At 39.8% G+C, this 13,025-nt stretch overlaps 1 pseudogene; it reads right to left on the minus strand.

The window, feature by feature from the left end:
* Positions 1-10,489: 10,489 nt before the first annotated feature.
* LOC121145033 lies at positions 10,490-10,760 on the minus strand (annotated as a pseudogene).
* Between the last annotated feature and the right edge of the window lie 2,265 nt (positions 10,761-13,025).

Here is a 13,025-nt window from a genome sequence, read left to right on the forward strand (position 1 = left end):
AAAAGTTAAATGGCTTTCCCAAGGTTATGAAGCTAGATACTAGTAAGTCTGAGATTTAAAATCTGATGTGCAGCTAGTAGCATTGAGACACAGCAGGTTAAGCTACTGGCATGACACCTGCAACCCATATCAGAGCACTGATTCAAGTCCCACTGCTTCATTTCTGATCCAGCTTCCTTCTAATATGCCTAGGAAGACAGTAGAAGACGGTCCAAGTGCATGGACCCCTGTCACCCCAGTCACCCCAGTCACCCCAGTGAAAGATGAGAATAGAGTTCCTCATTCCAAGCTTCAATTTGACCCAGCCCTGGCTATTGTGACCATTTTGGGGGTTAGCCAGTGGATGGAAGGCATTTCTTCTCTACCTTTGAGAATTTTTAAATATCTGATTTAGAAGATCTCTCTCAAAGAGATCTATCTTCTATATACTATTACATCAATGTTTTCAGTTCATTTTATTAATTTTTTTGTCTTATGCTCATTAAACTTTTAAATTCTGAATACACAATTTTTGTTTACATTTAAAATTTTTTAATACAGTTCCATAGGTTCTGGAATTTCCCCTTTTCACTTCCCATGCCCCTTACTGATTTCCCCATACTGTTACAATAATACAGTTCCTTTATAAGCTGTCATAAGTCAATCTCTGCTACTTAAGTGTATTTTGACATTGTAGGTATGGACAATGGAAGAGAGTCCAGCATCCTATTGTCAAGCTATAAAATTCAGCAGTTTCATTGAGAGTTCATCTTTGACCTGGAAGTACAGATGCATATTGCAATACATCTGGATATGACAGTCTCTCTTACACATTTACTATTTACCCCTTAAATGAAAAGCCATAAAACAAAATAACAGGGAAAAAAATTAAAAATTTACAACACCATGGAGTTAAATAACATGCTATTTCAGGCAGACAGGAAGAAGCTTGTATCCCAACCCTGGAAACTCCCAGATCCTCACCAAGGACTATCAGTATGGGCACCAAGGAATACATCCCAACTGCCAAAGAGACCATGGGGAACTGGAGTGCCTTCGGAGGCCGAGAACTCTGAGGTTATCCACCCCCTTTTGGATCTCCCACATGGGATGGAAGAAGCCCAAATCCTTCCTTGTAGGATCCAAGGTCATCGGAACGACAGCAGCCAGGTACCCTGAGCAGTCCTCAGAAACAGAACAGCATTCGGGATTAGGGAGAGGAGCTTTCTCTGGTCCTTACTTAGTTCCAACTTTAGATCCCTACCCTCTCTTGCAGTGACCATCAGGGTCACTCCAGAGCCCCCCCCCAACACACACACACACACACACACACACACACACACACACACACACACACATACACACACACACATACATACACACACACACACACTCACACACACACACACTAGAATAGATAGGCAGAGAACAACAAAGAAAGCTTAGAACCAGACAGGAAATGGTCAGCATGGACTCACACATACCTTACTAGGTAGGACACAAAGATTAATTACTCCTCACTAAGGTATTGAAGATTTCTCTGCACACCCTTCCTAAAACTGTTCTGCATCTCAACTGTTGACATAGGCCTTGCTAGAGTTATGAGCCAGTTTAGACTATCCTAAAATCTGCCAAGTTCAGCAAAATTATGCTTTAACACTATAAACTGCTAAATACTAAGATGAAAATAGACACGAGACAGTGGAATAGTACCCTATAGCCATTTTAAGGTGTATAGCAGCCGGTTCTGTGTATAAACTAAAATTGAAATGTCAATGAAGTAGTCATAGGATGTGGTAAGAACTTGCATTTTTTTAAACATATTTGTTACTGAATACCATGTCAATTAATTCCATAATGTTGTAAATTGTCGTTGGTGTTATGTTGTGGCTTTAAATTGATTTGGATGATATCCTGCCAGCTCTGCCTTCAGACCAGAGAAGGTCTCCCCAAGAAACTGTTGAATTTACCTAGACAATAAGATGCTGGACTCTATGTTTGGCATACTCTTGCAATGAAAGAATCTTGACTGAATTTGAAATGTAATACAGCAACAAGGTGGAGGAATCCACCATGGGTGGAGGGTACAGTGAGGGGTTGGGGGATCCCCAGAGCCTATGAAACTGTGTCAATGTAATTAATAAAAAAATATATATATATAAAAAGATCTAAAAAAATAACATGCTATTTAATGACCATCATGTGGCTGAAGGAATGAAAAAGAAAATAAAAAACTTTCTTGAAGAAAACAAAGCTATTGTGTGACCTAAATGTCACTGAAGAAATTAATTAGAAAAAAAAACCCAGTTTGAATAATGGAAATATGAAAACAAAAATATCAAAACCCATGCGATATAGCAAAAGCAATATTGAAAGGGACATTTATAACATTTACATTTTATAAGTATCAAATACTTATAAAAATTGAAATATCAAATAAATGGTCTAATAACATCTTAATGACATTAAAAACAGACATGAAGCAAGAAATTATAGAAATCACAGCAAAAAATAAATGTAATTGAAAATGAAACTAGAAATTGCAACGAGAGAGCCAATTTTTAAGAAGATGAGCAAATGAACTTTTAGCCAGACTAGCAAAGAAAAGCAAAAGAGAAAAACCAAGAAAAATTAGAGATGAAAAGGAAAACATCCTAAGAAACTAGTAAGGTGATCTCTTCCTGCTGAATGGATCCTTTGATCATTATGGGTGTCCTTTTTCCTCTTTCAATATTTTTCACGTCCAAGTCTATGTTATCTGATATAAGAATGGCTACACCAACTTGTTTTTCTTTTTCATTGTCCTGGAATATCTTTTTCCTATCATTTCACGTTTAGTTTCCACATATCTTTGTTGATGAGGTATTTCTTGTGTAGGCAACAGATAGATGGATTTTGGTCTTTTTTTTTTTTTGAGCCAGTTTGCTAATCTATGATGCTTGATTGACGAGTTTAAGCCATTTACATTCAGGGTAGTTTTGATTGGTAATGATTTGATTCTGTCAGGCCTGGCGCGATAGTGTAGTGGTTAAAGTCCTCACCTTGCCCACCCGGGATCTCATATGGGTTCTGGTTCTAATCCCGGCAGTCCCACTTCCCATTCAGCTCCCTGCTTGTGGCCTGGAAATGCAGTTAAAGATGGCCCAAAGCCTTGGGACCCTGCACCCACGTGGGAGACCTAGAATAAGCTCCTGGCTCCTGGCTTCGAATTGGCTCAGCTCCAGCCGCTGCGGCCACTTAGGGAGTGAATCATCGGAGATCTTCCTTTCTGTCTCTCCTCCTCTCTATATCTCTGACTTTGCAATAAAAATAAAAGAAGTTAAAAAAATACTTTGAAAATAATTTGATCCTGTCATTTTAACAATGAGTTGTTCATTGTTTGATTCAATCTTCTTTTACTGTTTTATTGGGATGCTCTGCACATTTGCCATTGGTTTTGGTGGGTGCTATTCCTTTTCTCTGTCAAGAGAACATCTTTTAGTATCATTTGTAGAGCAGGTCTGGAAGAGGCAAATGCATTGAGCTTTTCTCTACTATGGAAGAATTTTCATTTATTTTCGAAGGCAAAGGAAGGCTTTGCTGGGTAGGCTATTCTGGGCTGACAAATTTTTCCTTTTTGAATCTGGACTATGTTACTCCATTATCTTCTGACCTGTGAAGTTTCCCCTGAGAGGTCAGCAGTGAGTCTAATTGGATTACCTCTACATTGTTAATTGATTTTTTTTCATGTGCATAATTAAGTATCTTTTCCCTGTGCTCAACTGAAGACTGAGGCATCAGTAATGTTCATAGTTCGTCTGTATCATCTTTTGTTCTTGGTCATTGCTATTCTGGTTAGCAAATTTTCTCCTTAGGGCAGGTTTCTAAGCTGTGTTGCTCATTGGTCTAGAGGTCAATTTTACTGATTATATTAGGCACTCAGTTCTTGGTTTGCAGTTACTTGTACCACTCCCTCCAGCAAGTTTCAGTCCTAGGCTCTTGTCCTAAGCTTCCCCAATGGTCTCAGAAACCTTAGCTCCTGGCTTACCATTTTCCACCCACTGGGTCTTGTGCTGTGGATGCACCATTGCCTGAACAGCCTTTCTCCCAATCCCGGTTTGGGTAGTGCTCAGGATTAGGGAGATGCCAGCTGTCCTAAATAACCTGATTGTCAGTGGTGCTGGTCTTGTTGGAACCTGCTGGTCCTTAAGTCTGAAGGCCACCAGGACCTATTTTGCGAAGAAACCATAGGACACCAAATCGGTACTATTTTCCCTGTGAGACCAGTGCAATGTTTCGAGCCAGAAGTGAGTTCTCCCCTGGCTCAGCCACTGTGCAGCTCACTGTTGTTCCTTCAGTCCCACAGTCTTTTCTTCAGTACACAAAATGGTGCCTGATGTGTCACTGTTGGAGATTTGGGCCTTCTGTCTGTTAGGTCTGAAGGCCACCTGAGCCTATTTTGAATAGAACCTGTAAAATGCCAAGTTGGTACTGTTTTCCCTGTGGGACCAATGCAATACACTGAACCAGATGTGGGTTCTTTCTTAATTTAACACATGTGGAGCTCACTGCTTCTCCTTATGGTTGAAGTAGCAAATCAGCAAGATGGGCAGTTCTATGCTTGTGTTCACCTCCTGAGCTTCAGGTGAACACCTTTCCCACCTGACTGCTTGTGGATTTCTGATCACCAAAAACCAACCACTGCTGGGGTAGCTGGTCACTGCAACACTGCTTCTCCATGTCCACTGGTCTATAGGTGTCCCTCTGACATTGGTCCTTCTTTTCCTATCTCCTGGGATCACAGTATCTCTGCTTCACCCTGGATAATGATTTTCTGTTTAAATGTTTCCTTACCCTATTCTGCCATCTTGTTTCTCTCTCACTTTATTAATTCGTAAGCACAAATGTCCATCACCTGATGAGTGAATAAAGAAAATGTGGCATATATATATAGGATGGCATACTGCTCAGCCAAAAAAAAAAAAAAAAAAGAAATTCTGTCTTTTGCAACAAAATGAAAGCAACTGGAGATCATTTTGCTTAGTGAATAAACCAGTCCCCAAAAGAAAACATGTTTGGAAGAAGCAAATAGAGCACAAAAAAATTTAAAATAAATCTTAAAAAATACCCTAAATGTGTAAGAGAGAAATTGACATCTTAAGACTTGATTAGTATTGTAGCCCTTGCCTATATCCTGTGATAAAGTGGTGTTTTTACTTTTTCTTGAGCAGTATATTTAGTGGAATATGAAGCCTGTGATTATAAAATAGTTTTAAAATATTTTATCAAAAAAAGGAAAAAATAAAGGAAGAAGGCTTATATTCTTAGAATTGTCTTTGAAAAACAGTTCTGTGAATTGATGTATCAAATGAATCATAAATGTTCTTTGAAAGGAAACATCTTTGGCTTAAAATAGCTACATTTGAGAATTTTAAACATAATTGTTCCATTTCAATAAATGTTTAATTTGAAGACAATGAGAAAACAATTTTTTTATGAGAGAACATTGAATTCTTCAATTTGGAAATTAGAGCATAAATACATTCTGTGGAGAAGAGATTAATTATGCTCAAACCAAAGAATAAAAGAATGAATTATAAATATAGTAGAAATAATTGTAGCCCTTAAGATTTTATTATTAACATTTTATTATTTGTGAGAATGGTTTAGAATCTACATACATTCAAGCTTTTTTGTATTGTTTAAAATTTGAAATGGAATTGTCCATGTTTTCAAGGGACTTGATTCTATATAGAGATTAATTTCTATGTGGAAATATAGAATAAATTTCCATTTAGAAGTTTAAAGATACTAATTAAAGAGACTATTAAGCTGATAATCAAATATTAAGGAAATAATCAAATCCAGTAAAGATACAGGACACAGAATCAACATACAATCAATTGTGTTTTTATGCAACATAATGAACTTGGTGAAAAAGAACTTATAAAAGAAATCCCATTCAGAAGAGCCACACACACACACACACAAACTTAGTATGTAAAAAGCCTCCACAGTGAAAATTACAAACGACTAGTAAAAGAAATTGGAGGAGTGAGGGTTATGGTAAAGCTAGTTAAACAGCTGCTTATGCCATCCACATTCCTTATCAGAGTGCCTATTTGAGCCACAGCTGCTCCTCATCTGATCCAGCTTGTTGTCAATGTATCCTGTGAGGCGGTGGGTCATGGCTTAACTTTTTAGGTTTCTTCTACCCACATGGGAGACCTGAATACAATCCCTGACTCCTAGCTTAGGCCTAGAATAATCAGTAATTGGCTTTAATTACCTTCAAAACACTATATGTTAAAAATATAAACAGTTCACCACTTTTACTGCTTCTGTTGCAGTCCTGGATTCCATCATATCTTACCTTCTCACACGGATTATTTCAGTTAACTTCCCAACTGAACGCTTTGCCTCTTTTACACTACTATCGTCAGTTCCCGATACTGAGGCTAAAGGGTCTTATTTAAGTCATTTTTGCTCAGCCTTTAGAAGTCCAAAGACAATAGTAACATGCAAGGCATCACATTCACCTTAGTGACCTCTCCATTTCACGTTTTTAAATGTTCTAATTTGTTTAAAGACGGGGTAGATATATAGAGAGATCTTCCATCTGCTGATTCGCGTTCCAAATGGCCATAACAGATGGGGCTGGTTGAGGCTGGAACCAGAAATTCCTAACTTAATCTGAAACTTCCGTGTGGGTGGCAAGGACCCAACTACTTCAGTTCTCATGTGCTACCTTCTAGGACGTTCACCAGCAGAAAGCTGGGTCAAAAGCATAGGAGCTGGGACTCAGGTTCTCCAATATGAGACATGGGCACTCCAAGTGACAACTGCTGGCTAAATGCCCATTCCCAACATATATTTTTAGCCCTTATCAGCAACACTCAGAATTGTCTGCATATTTACTTCTCTTCTCTCAATGAAAAAGATGCTACTGCGTGTTACTTGAAGCTTTCATGAAATGACACTGTATTTAAAAGTTGAATATAAGTAGTTAATTTATGTGTTCTGTTACTACCCAAAAGAATACTCCCCTTGCTCCTCTCTTCCTCCTTGCCTTCCCTTCTCCCTGGTCTCTTTCTTTCTGTATTTCCTTTTTTACCTGTTTTGATGGTGTTGGTTTTGATTAGTTTTGTGTATTACCATGGATTTTATAAATTATTGATGGGAAGTAAGAAAATGAAGCACCTAATAATGCGTGCAGATTTATTTGTGGACAATTAAGCCATGTCTGTTTTTACTGATGTTTAGTGGTCACTTCAAATTATTTTAGGAAATAATCTGTAGTCATTAAATTCTATTCCTTTAGATAGTAGACAATGTGGCATCTACAAAAGTTTTTACATCTACACTATAGGCCTCCTCCAGACTTTCAAGTTTCCACAACCATGAATGCTCTGTTTTAACTCTGACCGTGGTTGTGCAGATTGTTAAAGAAAAGGTGAGTACAGGGTACATTCCAGATTGAGCCTCAATGGAGTTCACTGCTGGGATACAGGTGTGTCTGACAATTCTGTCTGTTTCCTGACATGACTGGTTCCAGTCCTACTCCCAGCCTGCAGTCTTCTTAAAGGCAAGGGACTGGTTTCCTTTAAACTGTCAGTGGAGGGGGGCAAACTGGGTGCTCAGTGCATGTTGGCAGCTAACATGAATGTGATTGCTAAGAAGATTCTGGTCTCTCAGTTTCAGGCTCTGCCAGGTCTGCTACACATGCTTCTTTCCCCCTGGAATCTGTCCCGTGTCCTGGTTACCCGCATCTCCCACTCTCCCACCTTCAGCCCAGTTAAGTTAACTGTCTCCTATCGAGGGCTGCCTGCCCCCTTCCCAAATGACTCACCAGTTACTCAGGTGCCCTGAGAGTACTCTGTTTTCTTCCCTAACACTGCAGAGCTGAAATGGGAACCTCTGTCAAGGCCTGGGACACCAGGAGAAACAGCCTGGATCTTATGAACCAGAGGGTCTTCCTCTCCCTCTGTTTTTAATAATGACTACTCCCCAAGAAATGAAGTTCTTGAGCTCAATTTATATTGATTTGAAAGGGTAAATGTGATACTTTTGCTGGTTACATTTCTTGGTTTGAAGGTAGTATATGATAGAGGTTCTGTATCAAGCTTCAGCAATGGAAGGCATACACAGGGGGCAGCTCAACTTTAGAAAAATATATAAACAGAAAAGACACAGTCATCAAATGTGCTTATGAACCTATAGATGTTGCATCATATACAAAAGAAATGAGCTGCATAGAATTAAATAGAGAAGTGAACATTTTATTTTTGAAAAATTGTTACTTAAATTTATATTTGGAAATGTGTAGGTTTATTTTATCAAGTGAAAAAAGAAATAATATTTCCAGAATATCACCCTGTACGTATCTCTGCCTAAACGTTCCTTTTCTAGAGGGCGAGCCATCTCTGTTCCTCAGCGTGGGGACTACTTCTCATAAAGGCTTCATCTTTCTTTTAAGATTTATTTATTTTTATTGGATTGGCAAATTTACAGAGAGGAGAGACAGAAAGATCTTCATCTGTAAGAATGAAGTAGCTCCCCAAGTAGCTGCAACAGCTGGAGCTGGGTCAATCCAAAGACAGATGCTTCTTCTGGGTCTACCACACCAGTGCCTTGGGCCATACTGTACTGCTTTCCCAGACCACAAACAGGGAACTAGATAGAAAGTGGAATATCTGGGAAATGAACTGGCATCCATATGGGATCCCGATGCATGCAAGGTGAGCATTTAGCCACTGAACCATTGTTCCGGGCCTAGGAAGACTCCATGTTTGAACCTTTGAACTAGCCTAAGAATTTGGGATATCTGTGAAGTTTTGCCTCTCCTATTCTTGTACTTTCATTCTTTTTAATATTTATGTATTTGAAAGGTAGAGAGAGGGACGGGCCTTCCATCCACAGATCCAATTCCAAATGGCCATAATAGCTGGGGCTAGGCCAGGACAATGCCAGGAAGCCAGAACTCCATCAGGGTCTCCCATGTAGATGACAGGAACTCATGTCTTTAAACCATTATCTGCCACTTCCCAGGTACATTAATGGTATCTGGATCAAAGCAGAGAAGTCAGGGACTGGCACTGTGGCCCAGTGGGTAAAGCTGCTGCCTACAGAGCCAATATTCCATAAGTCGGTTCAAGTCCCTGCTGCTCTACTTTCAATCCAGTCTTTTACTAGTGTACCTTGGGAAAGCAACAGAAAATGGCTCAGGCCCTTGGGCCCTACACCCAGGTGAGAAACCTGGAAGAAGCTCCTGGCTCACAGTCACTAAGGGGCACAACACCAACAGTCACTCTGAGGTGGCCACATGAAGGAACTCATGATCTCTATGGCCAGAAATCCCCTTTCCAGATCTCAGCATCTTAGACATGTCCGAATGTCATGCTGAGACTTCTGGTTCCCCATATTTTTCTAGTCCCTGATGCCCAGGGGGCTGTGGAGGTGAGAACTGCTGGGAGTTTGAGCCTCTCAGGAGGAGGCTCAAGTACTCCCTTTCATTGCTTGACTAAGGTCTATTAATGTTCATTCAAATCAGTTGTCATCCTCCAATAGGATTGAGACCCTTTGATTAAGATTGATCGTCTTGTTAACATCTTTATTGCCCTTTGGGACAACTCTGCCTCTCTTAGTGCTGACACTTTGATGGACACCCTGTATTTTTTTTTTCATTGCTGTTAACCAAAAGGGTTCATCCATAGCTTATGTGGTCACATTAATGCTCCTTCCAGTTTAATTTTCTAATTTTAGGCTAATTAAAACAAAACAACAACAACAACAAAAGCACCAGGACCTAGTGTTGTTGTGCAGGCAATTAAGTCACGGTGTTGCCAGCATCTTATATCTCAGTACCAGTTCATTTCCTGGATGTTCCACTTCTGAGCTAGGTCCTTGCTAATGTACCTGGAAAACAACTGAAGATGGTCCAAGTACTATGGCTCCTGCCATCCACATGGGAGACCTGAATAAAATTCCTGACTCTTCATTTCAGCCTCACCAGATCCAGCCAATGCTGCTACTGGGGAGTGAATCATCAAATTAAATACTCTGGCTCTCTCTCTCCTTCCTTTTCATTCTCTCTCTCTCCCCCTCCCTCCCTTCCTCTATCTTTGTCACTCTGCCTCTTAAATAAATATCTTTTGAATTTAATTTTTCACGATACAGTTCTTTCGGCTCAAGGATTTCCCTTACACCCTCCCCATCACACCTCTCCCCATACTGTTTTCCCTTATAACAATAGTGTAGACCTTCCATAAGAGTCACAAGTTCATCGTAATTCTTTTTAATGAAAAAACTTTTATTTTTTCAGTCTTCAAAAAAAAAAAATCCTTCTTTTTCCAAGGTAATCATGATTAACTTACAAAAAGTCGGCATATGTTTTCTTCAAAGCATTTCCCTTTAATGGAAAACTTGGTTTTCCAGGATCTAAACATTAAAAAGTTAAAAAAAATAATAAACACAGTTGTGTTGTTGCCATCTGAAGACATCATAGGAGCTAGTAGAAGTCAAGAAAATCTGTTCACACTTCAGGCCCTTCTCCTGGCACCAGTATTGTTATATTATTTCCATTTAGCAAAATTTGATCTAATTTAGTGATCTTTCTTCCTTTCAGTGTGGTTTAAGTTCAGTGACATCTTCCAATATCATATTGACAGAGTCATCAAAGCCTAGAAGCGTATTGACAATTTCTTTATTACTGTTTATCACAATGTGGATTCTAGAGCCAATACAGTTATCTACCACAGCAGTGGCAGCAGCAGCGATGGGTTGGTCATAGTGTTAGCCACCATGGGGACGTTGGAAGAACCATCATTCTTTTTAAGTATATCATGACACTGTAGGTATAAGCAACAGTAGAAAGTCCAGCATCCTATTGTCAAGTTGTATTTAACAATTTCATTGGGAGTCCATCTTTTATTCATAGCGATGCATTCTGCAATGTATTTTCATGTATATATACACATTTATATGCATACATAATACATACACATGTATGTATAATAGATAATAGATGCAAGCATATTATGAAGTAAAGCTAAAACAAATATGATGTATCTTAAAATATATATATTTTTATTGGAAAGGCAGATTTACAGAGAGAAGGAAAGGCAGAAAGATATTCTATCCACTGGTTCACTCCCCAAGTGTCTGCAATGGCCAGAACTGAGCCCATCTGAAGCCAGAAGCCAGCAGCTAGGACCTTCTTCCAGATCTCCCACACAGGTGCAGGGTCCCAAGGCCTTGGGCCATCCTTCACTGCTTTCCCAGGCCGTAAGCAGGGAGCTGGAAGGGAAGTGAGAAGCCAAGATATGAACCAGCACCCATATGGGATCTTGGCACATGCAAGGTGAGAACTTAAGCCACTAGGCTACTGCACTAGGCCCAAATAAGGTATGTCTTAAGAGTAACTCCACCAAAGTAATGTTAAGGATACAGCACAGCTTGGAGCAAATGGTTTCAAATGCCATGAAATCCTACGGCAGATTGTCACCAAGTCTCCTTTGCCAAGGGCTCTTGTCCTCCCTTAGCAAAGCCCAAGTTTTCAGGTGGGCAGGTAGAACTAGTAAGGAGCTGAGGGGGTAGGGGAAACACAGCCTGCATTCCTATCTCAGCAAATGAGGAGGTGAGAGGTGGGCTCCTGTGTCCTCACTGTTACCTGAGCCCGGGTCCTTAGGTTGGCTGCTGATAGAATGGGAGCTGACAAAGCAGGGTTTCTGAAAGCAGTGCCACCGTTCAGCATGCTCCAGCCCGTACAATCTAAGCTGGGTTGGATTGCTGCCACCAAACCACAGTTTGAACCAGAATGGATCTGAATCTCAAAAGTGGATCCCTCTCAACTCCTGCCCTGGGGTGTTTCATCTCACAGTAGAGGAACCTCACATCTTGGCTCCTCAATTTTTAATAATGTTTTGTGAATGTGTTTGCATCATTTCTTATCTTTAATACAAATATGATAATGTTCCTCATGTGATGTCTTTGTCTTGTTTATTCCTCTAAATATTCCTATGTCTTACATAGCTTTCTCTATGAGCACAAACACATCAGCAGCTTTTAATTGCTGCAGTGTGTATCATTACATGTGTAACATCATTTATTTGACTCACCTAATGAAAGATGGATGTTGCTTTCCTCATGGCTTTGTGGTGGTGTTTCCATTATTATAACTACTGTTGTAATATAAAACATTTTATTGTAAACCTGTGTGACATTTGGAATTGTATTCATGGGAAAAATTTCTAGAACTGAGTTAAAGATCGTGTACTTAATGGGAGGATAGGTTTCACATAGAGAAATTATATTTGCAGCTCCTGGGGCTGGCAAGAGGGGTTCCAGCCAGAACTTGAGGAATGGTGTTTGCAAAGTATGGGGAAAAAAAAAACCTGGCTCCAGGCCCAGCATGATGGACTCAGTGCCTAAATCCTCGTCTTTCACATGCCTGGATCCCATAGAGGTGCTGGTTTGTGTCCCACTTGCTCCACTTCCCATCTAGTTCCCTGTTTAAGACCTAGGAAAGCAGTGGAGGATGGCCCAAGGCCTTGGGACCCTGCACCTGCATGGAAGATCTGGAAGAAACTCCTGGCTCTTGGCTTCGGATTGGCTCAGCTCTGAATATTACAGCCATTTTGGGAAGCAAGCCAGTGAATGAAAGATCTTTCTTCTGTCTCTCCTCTTTGTAAAACCTGCCTTTCTAATAAAAATAAATAAATCTTAAGAAAAAAAATAAAAAGGAACCTGGCTCCTACCAGTGACTGCAGAAATTGCTTTATGGCTTCTTCATATAAAAGGCAGAAATTACCTTTCAGAGGGAAGAAAAGAGAAAATTTCCAACATTTCCATTAACACGGATTTGATTAAATCAGCTATGGTAAAGTGCTGAGTATTTTTAATACTCAGGTATTAAAAATGGATGATATGCACAGTAGCTCATGTGGAAAAGGCAGGTCACACAATATGAATGGGAGGATACTAGGGGAGAATGTTGGTTTCCTGTCAAATAACTGTCCTGGTCTCTGTCAAAGGAACTTTGTTTATTGGCTGGGCACAACGTTACTCAA

The sequence above is a fragment of the Ochotona curzoniae genome, unplaced genomic scaffold (genome assembly GCF_017591425.1).
Source record: "Ochotona curzoniae isolate NIBS_2020 unplaced genomic scaffold, NIBS_Ocur_1.0 scaffold_3208, whole genome shotgun sequence".
Classification (NCBI taxonomy): Eukaryota; Metazoa; Chordata; class Mammalia; order Lagomorpha; family Ochotonidae; genus Ochotona; species Ochotona curzoniae.